At 41.9% G+C, this 12,433-nt stretch overlaps 1 protein-coding gene across 2 annotated transcripts in view; it reads left to right on the top strand.

Annotated features, from left to right (window-relative positions):
- Positions 1-12,433, top strand: part of LOC112069339 (ATP-binding cassette sub-family C member 5) — an 85,603-nt gene that overhangs the window by 20,357 nt on the left and 52,813 nt on the right. The gene's annotated exons all lie outside the window — the stretch shown is intronic.

Raw genomic sequence — 12,433 nt, 5'->3', positions numbered from 1 at the left:
CTAACTCCCTTCATCTGCATTCATCTGAGGACACAGGATAGTATTTCAATGAGATACTTAATTTCAACCAGTGGAGAATGTGAAACGCTTCATTGAAAGTTCATTATCCATGTGTTATAAATACATAAATGCATTATAATATTACAAGTTCAGTCTATACTTCAATGAACATATGGTGTGCATTATAAAATGAGGAAGAAAGACGAGGTGGGGAGGTGTAGAAGACAGAAAGGAAAAGTGGTAAGAACAGCGGCAGACAGCATATGATTAATGAATTCCAGTGCTACCCTAATATTCTCCCAGTTCATCACAATTGCGGTGTCTCCTAACCGATCCTTGGGCCCTCAGTTGGCTCGAAGGTTCTTAAGAGCGGGTGAGGTGGCGATGACGAGACTGGCTTCCTCTCTCACATCAAAACATACCTGCAGACGAGTGACAGAGAGCATGATTAAGCCTTGTTTTTTAAAATTCTACCACAGTCAGTCATAATCATCATCAGGAGGTGAAATGAAAAACTGACCTTGGATCATTAACTCTGGGACTACTACATCTGTCTGTATTTCAATGTAAAGCATCTTTAATAATAATTCCTGTTGACCCGACCAAGTGACCTCTCACCTATGATCAAGCTGTGCCCTCTGTGTCAGCCAGTTCAGATGCGGGAGGGGTTCACCAAAACAGCTGATATAACCTAGCGGATTTAGGGAGAAGGGAGAGAGGGATGAAGTGCAGAAGAAAGACTGTTATTGTGTGTGTGTGTGTGTGTGTGTGTGGTCTCACCTGGTGTCCACACTAAGTGGCTACAGAGTACTTTATTCTAAAAAACAGACATGAGGACAAACAATAGAAGACAATGTGACGCAGACACCTATCGGAGTGTACCTGAAACAATACCTATTGCAAGGCTAATCCCCAGGGAAATCATGACTTGGCAGCAACAGATAGCGCAGTGAAAATGACTGTGTTTGTGGTGTAAATCTGAAAATTAACAGCTGACATCTTAAGGGTTTTTTAATTAATGCATGTGAGACAGGTTCCATGTAAAACAAGACAGGCAGAGATGGAGAAAAAGAACACAGAACAGTTTAATTATCTCTGGTTATGGACACTTGCCAGCAATAAAGCTTCCATGGCCTGTTCCTCGGACAGTGAACATCTGACTATCTAAATTTTTGACCCCTTGGTCAGCTCGCTCTCTGAAAGTAAAGAACATAGCTTATTTTTTTATTTATATATATGACCGTTCAATCTAAAGCAGCAGATGCCATTTTTAGGATACGTCAATACAGCCTAGTGCTGCTTACCTGAGATGCCGTCTTCGTAGGTGTCTGCTTTGACTTCCTTTGTGTCGGAAAAAAGTTGCTTTCAGAACAATTATTTTTGATTGAAAATAAAAAAGTTATCTTGACAAAGACACATGTACCTCCATAGCATATAACAATTTGCCTGTGAATAACCACACCTTCATAAAACGTGCTACTGTATGCAGAATTCTTGACACGCAACCAAAGCTGCTGCCATATCCTGCCAGCACGCCCACAAGCGAGCCTCTCAGGAGCAGAATGATGACGCATGGAAGAGGGAAAGGAATGAGATGGGAACAGCAATTTGTTGCAAGTTGGGGAGGAGGGCTAATAGCTGAACAATAGACTATTCAAACTTTACTAAAGAATAGTCTAAGAGCTGAGCTAGGTGTGGAAACCTCCCCTCCTATCACAGACCAGATTTTTGCTGACGACCAAGGGGTAGCTTGCTACTCAATGTAAAAGTAACGACTTTTCAAATAAATTACCTTAACACGTTATGTTGGCTGACAATTTGTTAGCTACGCTGTCCTTACGAACCACATAGCATACCGGTACATACTGCTGTAATGATATGTTAGCTAGCTACCTAACGTTACTAGTTATACATAAAACTTGCCAGTATATTAACTATAGGCTATTGCCAACAATAGCGAAGCAGGCATTGTGACGTTGAACAACAAGCTGGGAATAGAACATTCGGAAGGCGAGTTGGTGCCATGGACTAAATAGGAGCTGACAGGGTGAAAAATGCACTAAAACAAGGCCTGTGTTTTCGCAATTATTTCAAAACGACAGCCTTACCAGCTCTGCTAGGGCGAGTATAAATGGACAGAGTGTTCTCATTTGTGTCTGGAAGTAGCTAGCCAACGTTAGCTTGGGTGCTTGACTGCTGTTGTAAGGCCAGAACACTCAAATCAAGCCTAATCCTCGGCCCGAACGTCCAGTGTTCGCTCCTAGAGTGAAACGGTCTGAATTTACAAACTGACAATTTCTCTGAATGGAAACATAACATTAAATCAAATTAATTAAGCCAAATTTATTCAAATCAATCCCATTTGCTATGTTATTACAAAAAGTTTTTACGTTCTCTGGTAATGCCAATATGTAATAATGCTTCTCAAATCAGATGTTTCTCAAAGATGCCCTCTGGTGGTCAAACTAGCAATAACTGAGAATTAAATGACGTGCCACAGAATGCTGCAGCAGCACGCAGGGTGTGCCGCAGTATGATGCAACTTTTAAAGGAAGAACCACTGTATATTACGTATTGTATCACAAAAAATACTTTACCAATAAAATGGTCTGACGGCGATGTGGACATACTCGGTATACATATTCCGAATGGAAAAAAATGATCTCACTCCAATACATTTTTATAGAAAGTTAGCAAAATAGATAATATCTTGCTACCATGGAAAGGAAAATACCTTACCTAGTTGCTTATGGTCTTGCCTACACCTAGCGACCTGATTTTTAAATTACATGAGAAAAAAATATCCCATTTGGAATGGCAAGCCAGACAAAATTAAAAGGGCCTATTTATATAATGAATATGATTTGAGGGCAGAAATGATTAAATATTAAAGCATTAGACCTTTCACTAAAGGCTTCAGCAATATCCAAATTATGTCTCACCCCATGTTCAAGAATGGCCTTTTCCCTTTATTCAGATTACAACCAGTCATATTCCGTTATTTGAAAACAAAATAATCTCAAAAATATCTTAATTTTTTTTAACAAGCCATGGTTGCAATTTCAGTTTAATCCACCAGAAAAGACAGAACAAAGTGGTTAAACTCAAATATACTAATTGATTTAAAAAAATCTTAACATTTTATCGATAAATTATCTTTGTAATTGATATCATAAAATCAGACTGGTGGAGTTGTTACACATGCAGCTAACACAAATATATGGAAATGTCTGCTCTACCCAAAATTACAAACAACAAATAGTGCATTACCACAAAAATGGAAGAGGCAAGTGGAAAGGGGGGAAAGTAAGTAACTTGTCTGTCGGCCCAGCATTAAAGACCAAAATTGGTTAAAGCAAATTGTGATAAATAAAAAAAGTTATACCAGGGACCAAAAAATTGACAGTTGTGCCATATAGATTGCAAAATAGTTAAGAGATTTGCGATGTACCGATTCCATGGCACATGGTTTATGAATTCACACGCAAAATGACGCCGGATTCAAAACTTTGAATTTTTCAACTTAAATGATCATACAAAATTCTTGCAACCAATAGAATGCTATCTATATGGCAGACAACCTCCACAGCTCTGCAGAATTTGCTGTGAGGAGGCAGACACATTAGATCATTTGTGGTACTGTCCATAAGTAGCTCGTTTTTGGTTACAGGTCCAGAAATGGCAACATTTACCTGGAGCTAACGCTGTAGATGGCAATACTGGATGATTTGAAAAGTCAGTCAATCGATCAATAATTATTATTTTAGCAAAAAACTCTTTAAATTACAATCTATAGAAACTATGAGAATAGAAATGTTCAGAATTTGTGAAGCATCACAGCACAGTTGATAAATAAATGGCAAATCCAATATGGATGGTGCTAAGAGAGATGGAAAGGGGTTGAATGGAGCTGAAGGGTGCGGCTATTAACAACAAGATAACAAATGTGAAATATACTCGGTCTGGAAAATGTACATTTGAAGTCTGAAGTTTACATACTTAGGTTGGAGTCATTAAAACTCGTTTTTCAACCACTCCACAAATTTCTTGTTAACAAACTATAGTTTTGGCAAGTCGGTTAGGATATCTACTTTGTGCATGACACAAGTCATTTTTCCAACAATTGTTTACAGACAGATTATTTCACTGTATCACAATTTCAGTGGGTCAGAAGTTTACATACACTAAGTTGACTGTGCCTTTAAACAGCTTGGAAAATTCCAGAAAATTATGTCATGGCTTCAGAAGCTTCTGTTAGGCTAATTGACATAATTTGAGTCAATTGGAGGTGTACCTGTGGATGTATTTCAAGGCCTACCTTCAAACGCAGTGCCTCTTTGCTTGACATCATGGGAAAATCAAAAGAAATCAATCAAGACATCAGAAAAATAATTGTAGACCTCCACAAGTCTGGTTCATCCTTGGGAGCAATTTCCAAACGCCTGAAGGTACCACGTTCATCTGTACAAACAATAGTATGCAAGTATAAACACCATGGGACCACGCAGCCGTCATACCGCTCAGAAAGGAGACGCGTTCTGTCTACTAGAGATGAACGTACTTTGGTGCGAAAAGTGCAAATCGATCCCAGAACAGCAAATGACCTTGTGAAGATGCTGGAAGAAACAGGTACAAAATTATCTATGAATTTAAACAGTACATACTTTATCACCACACACAAGGTAATCACTTCGTTGAGACTGTCGACATTTCCACAGGGTCACCATGATGGTAGGCCGTTAATGGTGCACCTAAGGTGGAGTTAACAGAACCCCCGCCGTGAACCCCCGCCATTTCCCGAGTCCCCATACCAAGGAATTAACCTGCACCAAAACTAAGTTTCGAGGATCGTCGTGACTCAATTGGAACGTCATTCAGTTGTGAAATGCTCCTTCTAACCCATCTTAATCTGCTTGGAATGGAGCAGTTGGTTTTATGCATTACAACAATGTTTACCAGAAACAAAGCACCCTGTCAAATTTGTTGGTAAATAAAGATGTCTTATCACCAGATCCAATAATGATCTGTAAATGTGGCTGAGCCATATTGATGTGGAGAGCGAATGTCTGTTTCTGTCTGAATAGTAGTGTACCCCACATTCAGTTTAACAGGAATGCTAGAAGTGCATGTTCCGTTTATCCAGCCACATCCTATTGGGAAGACACTAATTATGTTGACATTCCCATATAGAAATTTAATTGTGGTACGGAGATATTACTTGGGTTGTGCCAATAGAAGGTTCGGAATGGGGTTCGCCGGGGTTGGATTAGAATAGGTTCTGGTACAAGGTGTCTAGGTTGTAAAATAATTCGTGCACAGTCAAATCCGCCTCTCATATTCTTTGTCGTTGACAAATCCTTAATGCATTTGTCCCTCAAAGTTTTACCCCATGAAGTGTCATCTGATAAGAGCACCTCCAGTGCACATAGTGTCATTAATACTGGCCTCTACTGAATACTGTAGGAATGGTGAGATCGCTGATTGTGGAAAAAGACTACACGCATAGCAGGAGGTGTCTTCTACCATCGGTTCAGTTTTTTTCTGTATGATTAAGCAGTGACCACCAAGTGTTCCCCTCGTGATTCCGGCTGTGTTGCTCGTCAAGTGGATGCATCGACCTCCTGTTTCTTCTGGTATAAGGGTGGCTACTGTTTACTGGGCTCCCGTCCTGGGGCCTGCCGTTGGCTCAAGCTGGAGCGGCTGTTGTTTAAGTCCTGCCGTGGGACTATGCTGGTGTTGTATACTTCAGTTGCATTGTGGCCACGTCTCACTCTTGGTTGTTCTGCTACTCCCAGGGCCCATACGTCAGCGGCATTGAGAAGGCTGACCATGAAAACAACAAACATGATGTGTTGAGTTCGGTCCTGGTCCTCCCATGGCCACTGGGGTTGCTTATGATGCGACATCGGCTGGTACATCATCTGGGTTGTGGGGAACCTTCCTGCTGTGGCTGGCGTGAACCCACGTAGACCGTTACGAGACCCACTGGACGGATGATAACTACAATGTGTTCGCAGGTCAATCCGCAAACTGTCAAAGAAGTTCTGAATTACAGTATTGACAAAATGAGAGCCATTGTCTGATGTTAATTTGAACATCAGACCCTACCTAGGGATGATTTCTCTTAGTAGGTTCTTTGCTACAGCCATTACTGTGGCATGCTTACAAGGAAATGCTTCTACACATTTAGAGAAGGCATCAACCAGGCAGTACTTATACCCCTGGCATGGAGTAAGCTCAATGAAGTCCATCATCTGCTCAAAAGGTCCTTCAGGCCTTAGGTGCAGCGGAATGCCTCTGCCTTCATTGTTAGTCATACAAATCATGCTCTTATCACAAAATTGCTCCGCAAAAACAGAAAATCCAAGAGCAAACCATGTGCTTTGAAAGAAAATCACATTTCTTTGTACATTAAAATAACATCACTTTTTTTTTATCACTTTTTAATTTCTTTGCCCATGGGTGAAAAATATTTTGCCCCCCCAGTCCTTTTTCAACAAGTTATTCTAAAATTGAAAATTCCTATTGTAGCTGGAAATGGCTGATAAAAAATAAAATAAAAAAATGAATATCTACATAGGCGTACAGAGGCCCATTACTGGCAGCTTCATTAAATAGTACCCGCAAAACACCAGCGTCAACAGTGAAGAGGCGTCTCCAGGATGCTGGCCTTCTAGGCAGAGTTGCAAATAAAAAGCCATATCTCAGACTGGCCATTAAAAAGAAAAGATGGGCAAAAGAACAGACACTGGACAGAGGAACTCTGCCTAGAAGGCCAGCATCCCAGAGTCACCTCGTCACTGTTGACGTTGAGACTGGTGTTTTGTGGGTACTATTTAATGAAGCTGCCAGTTGAGGACATGTGAGGCATCTGTTTCTCAAACTAGAGACTAATGTACTTGTCTCTTGCTCAGTTATGCATCGGTGCCTCCCACTCTTTCTATTCTGGTTAGCCCAGTTTGTGCTGTTGTGTGAAGGGAGTAGTACACAGCGTTATACGAGATCTTGAGTTTCTTGGCAATTTCTCGCATGGAATAGCCTTCATTTCTCAGAACAAGAACAGACTTACGAGTTTCAGAAGAAAGGTCTTTGTTTCTGGCCATTTTGAGCCTGTAATCGAACCCACAAATGCTGATGATCCAGATACTCAACTAGTCTAAAAGGACAGTTTTATTGCTTCTTTAAAATCAGGACAACACTTTTCAGCTGTGCTAACATAATTGCAAAAGGGTTTTCTAATGATAAATTAGCTTTTTAAAATGATAAACTTTTATTAGCTAACACAACGTGCCGTTGGATCACAGGAGTGATGGTTGCTGATAATGGGCCTCTGTACGCCAACGTAGATATTCCATAAAAATTAATCTGCCGTTTCCAGGTACAATAGTCATTTGCAAAATTAACAATGTCAACACTGTATTTCTGATCAATTTGATGTTATTTTAAATGGACAAAGTTTTTACTTTTCTTTCATAAACAAGGAACCCAAACTTCCAGCACCCTGTCACTAAATAAATACAACAAAGCCTGTTCTTTAGTAAATTTAACACTTAAAGCACAAAATTGGGGCCACTATACATGGCACTGCACAGTCAGCTCTCTTGGGGTATGGTCCCTGTCAGACAATTGTGTTCATCATGTAAATATTATGTCAATGGTGAGAAATGCACAAAGCAATGTAAGCCCTTCTGTGACATAAAACTGCCTTGCTGTTTCCAACATCCGCGAGCAGTTGAGAAGATTTTGTCAATAGGGTCATAGTGGCCCATCAATATCCTGTACGTCCCATGCATAGTACCAGTCACGTTAACTGTAACTGAACAAAATGACTATCGCCCCGTAGCACTCACTTCTGTCATCATGAAGTGCTTTGAGAGACTAGTCAAGGATCATCACCTCCACCTTACCTGTTGTGGCGAAATCCTGCACTTAAGTGCGCTGCCACTTTAAGAGCGCATGAGCAGTAGGAAGGAGGAGATAAAAGAGCTCGTTAAGCTCTATTGGAGAGGAGCTATTGATTGGCGCGACAGTTTGTTGTGTGCTATGCTGCAGAGGTTTTTTGTTTGTCTTCAGCGTATGTGGTTGTACAGTGTTTGGATCAATCCTCGGTGTGATCGCTCGACGACGTGGTTGTTCTCATTTGGGACCACGATGGTTATGGATCAAATGGATTAGTAGCAACATTTGTTGCGAAGCGTTCAACTACAACCCAACATACCATCGGACAGTCAGACCGGATACCTGCAACCTCAAGACCACAGCTAAGCCCTCGTTCCCTTTCTCTCTTTTCACGCTATGTTCCAGTGCTTTACACTGCAACCGACTCTATTTCCTAAGTACATTGAAGTTTCATTGGAGCTGGACTAGTGTGTATATGAACACGACACATTCATACCCTCTGCACTCCTTCCCAGGAAGAAAATACAAACTATTGCAAATCCTCTGTGTGATGACTGGGTTCATTTGTTATGGTATGAAGTTGCTGTTTATTTGCTCTGCCATTATTGTTATATGAGGTATGTTTGGTGGGGTTACCAAGAATTGTGGAAGGACTGTGATGTGTGATCTATAGGGTGTGTATTCTTTTTCTCTCCGCTGGCTATCTGGTCAACAGGCTACACTCTAGGCAGTCTCTTCTGTTGATGTGTGTGGGTCTGGTAGTGGTACTCGCTGTTCTACTATTCTTTTCTTTCGGCAGGGTTAATACCTGCCTGGCGCCCGAACAAAATCTTCTTTACCTTTCTCTAATTAATACCGCTACACTGTCACTCTAGACCCACTTCAGTTTGCATACCGCCCCAATAGGTCCACAGGCGATGCAATCGCCATCACACTGCCCTATCCCATCTGGACAAGAGGAATACCTATGTAAGAATTCTGTTCATTGACTAAAGCTCAGCATTCAACACCATAGTACCCTCCAAACTCAGCATTAAGTTCGAGGCCCTGGGTGTCAACCCTGCCCTGTGCAATTGGGTCCTGGACTTCCTGACGGACCGCCCCCAGGTGGTGAAGGTAGGAAACAACATCTCCACTTTGCTGATCCTCAACACTGGGACCCCACAAGAGTGCGGGCTCAGCCCCCTCCTGTACAGTAGTAAGCTTGATTACCAACAACGACGAGACAGCCTATAGGTAAGAGGTGAGGACAGAGTGGTGTCAGGAAAACCTCTCACTCAAACGTCAACAAAACAAAGGAGATGATTGTGGACTTCAGGAAACAGCATAGGGGCACCTCCCAATCCACATCGATGGGACAGCAGTGGAGAAGGTGGAAAGTTAAGTTCCTCGGCGTACACATCACGGATAAACTGAAATGGTCCACCCACACAGACAGTGTGGTGAAGAAGAAACAACAGCGCCTCTTCAACCTCAGGAGGCTGATGAAATTTGGCTTGTCACCTAAAACCCACAAACTTTTACAGATGCAGTTGAAAGCATCCTGTCGGGCTGTATCACCGCCTGGTACAGCATCTGCACCGCCCACAACGGCAGGGCTCTCCAGAGGGCGGGGCGGTCTGCACAATGCATCACCTGAGGCAAACTACCTGCCCTCCAGGACACCTACAGCACCCGATGTCACAGGAAGGCCAAAAAAGATCATCAAGGACAACAACCACACGAGCAACTGCCGGTTCACCACGGTACCATCCAGAAGGCCATACCTCCTCATGGATTGCACCAGATTTGCCAGTTCTTGCTGTGAGAGGTTACCCCACTCTTCCACCAGAGGGGGGGGGGCTTTAGCCCTCACCCTCCGAACCAACAGGTCCCAGGCGTGCTCAATGGGATTGAGATCCGGGCTCTTCGCTGGCCACGGCAGAACACTGACATTCCTGTCAGACCCCTTGACTCTTTCCACATTTTGTTAGGTTACAGCCTTATTCTAAAATTGATTAAATTGTTATTTTTCAAATCAATCAATCTCATCCATACCTATAAATTGAATGCAGTCTATCACAGTGCCATCCGTTTTGTCACCAAAGCCCCATATACTACCCACCACTGCGACCTGTATGCTCTCCTTGGCTGGCCCTCGCTTCATACTCGTTGCCAAACCCACTGGCTCCAGGTCATCTACAAGACCCTGCTAGGTAAAGTCCCCCCTTATCTCAGCTCGCTGGTCACCATAGCAGCACCCACCTGTAGCACGCACTCCAGCAGGTATATCTCTCTGGTCACCCCCAAAGCCAATTCCTCCTTTGGCCACCTCTCCTTCCAGTTCTCTGCTGCCAATGACTGGAATGACTACAAAAATCTAAAGGGTCTGAATACTTATGTAAATGTGATAGCAGATTAAATGTTTTTATATATTTGCTAACATTTCTAAAAACCTGTTTTTGCTTTGTCATTGTTGTGTAGATGAGGGGGAAATCTATTTTAGAATAAGGGTGTAACGTAAGAAAAGGTTTAAAAAGTCAAGGGGTACTTAACGAGTACTGTGAGTACTTAACGAAAGCAATGTGTATATATAAAATATACAGCAGATCGGTTAAGGGCCATTAGCGAAGCAAGACTAGTTCTGCCAGTCTCCCAACCTACACGTTGAGGTGCTCCATGTAATAATTCCACCTGCAAATAGCCCTATGACAACGATATACAGTGGGGAGAACAAGTATTTGATAACCTGCAAAATCAGCAGTGTTTCCTACTTACAAAGCATGTAGAGGTCTGTCATTTTTATCATAGGTACATTTCAACTGTGAGAGACGGGATCTAAAACAAAAATCCAGAAAATCACTTTGAATGATTTTTAAGTAATTAAATGTGCATTTGCAATACTTGTTCTCCCCACTGTATATCTGTGGTAGATGAATAAAATTCCATGGTTTAACATTTTTTTGGAGTACTGTCGTAAATGAAATGGGTACATAGCCACAATCAGTGTATAAAACAGCAGCATCTTATTTTCCACAAATTATTTTAAGCCTCGGTGGAAAAAATACAAATATAAAACTACTTGCAGATGATTTAGGTTTACGAAAGATATTTGAAATATTCCAAAGATTTTCCACAAATCTAGTCAAACAAAATTATTGCTAAATTGTTTAAATCATTACATATATACAGTATATAATATTTAATGATCATAATGTGTCAAACAGATCCTAACACCAATTCCTCTAGTAGGTTAAACTGGGTTACTGACTGAAAATAAGCATCAGACAAGGTCACTAGTCAAACTGGCAATGCCCTCGTCCAGTCATCTCTCCAACAAGGCATCACGCCTCACTGCTGCCACCCATTGTTGTAGGTAGTTTACTTAATACAGCAAGGGTGCTCTTATACTTGTGTAATGATACCAATCACTCAAGGAAAAACATTGTAACGCAGTACAATCGTAACCAAGTAGAGATATTTTTGTTATTACCCAAGTAGATTAGGATTGTTCCTATTCCCATGTCTAATCACAAAATGCTCCGTCATTACTACCTACCTGTATGCAATGCAAAGCAATTACTATGTAAAAATGATAATACAATTTTGTAACTATACTAATTAAACCGTCAGCTCTGTGGTGTATGACAGAATGGGTATTAAGTCTGAGCAGAGTAAAGGGGAATGGTTAATAGTGGAAAGAAACATCTCCATACACACTTAACATTTCACTTAAATCAGTCAGCATAAACAATGGCCTGCACACTACATTGCTCTAGTCTGACCAACCACCCTACTTTTCGCCTTAAGGAACCATTGGTATTATGTAACTATACCAAATGTAACATCATGCTAATTTGAGTGTCCTGGATTTACATTTACTATGTTATGTCTAGTCTGAGACCAGGCTAGTCTTGGTATCAGCTCCAAGTTTAAATAGGCATCACACCTGCGGGACAGGTACAGGATGGCAACAACTGCCCGAGTTACACCAGGAACGCACAATCCCTCAGTCAGTGCTCAGACTGTCCGCAATAGGCTGAGAGAGGCTGGACTGAGGGCTTGTAGGCTTATTGTAAGGCAGGTCCTCATAAGACATCACCGGCAACAACGTTGCCTATGTGCACAAACCCACCGTCGCTGGACCAGACAGGACTTGCAAAAAGTGCTCTTCACTGATGGTTGGGTTCACATTTATCGTCGAAGGAATGAGCGTTACACCGAGGCCTGTACTCTGGAGTGGGATCGATTTTGAGATGGAGGGTCCGTCATGGTCTGGGGCGGTGTGTCACAACATCATCGGACTGAGCTTGTTGTCATTGCAGGCAATCTCAACGCTGTGCGTTACAGGGAAGACATCCTCCTCCCTCATGCCAATTTGAATCCTTTTTGGTGGCGTGACTGGCTAAGTACATTTTAGGAGGGTGGTCACGTGTGTTTGCTAGGACAAGGTCCCAGGGTCTAGTCTCGGTGTGAGCTGTAGTAGGTGGTACGGCTACCTCTAACGTCCGCACTGTGACGTCCGCCACAAGCTAAATGCTTCCAATACGTCATT

Source organism: Salvelinus sp. IW2-2015, unplaced genomic scaffold (genome assembly GCF_002910315.2).
Source record: "Salvelinus sp. IW2-2015 unplaced genomic scaffold, ASM291031v2 Un_scaffold990, whole genome shotgun sequence".
Classification (NCBI taxonomy): domain Eukaryota; kingdom Metazoa; phylum Chordata; class Actinopteri; order Salmoniformes; family Salmonidae; genus Salvelinus; species Salvelinus sp. IW2-2015.
Note: the sequence above shows the minus strand (reverse complement) of the source record. Positions and strands in the feature narration are given on the sequence as shown.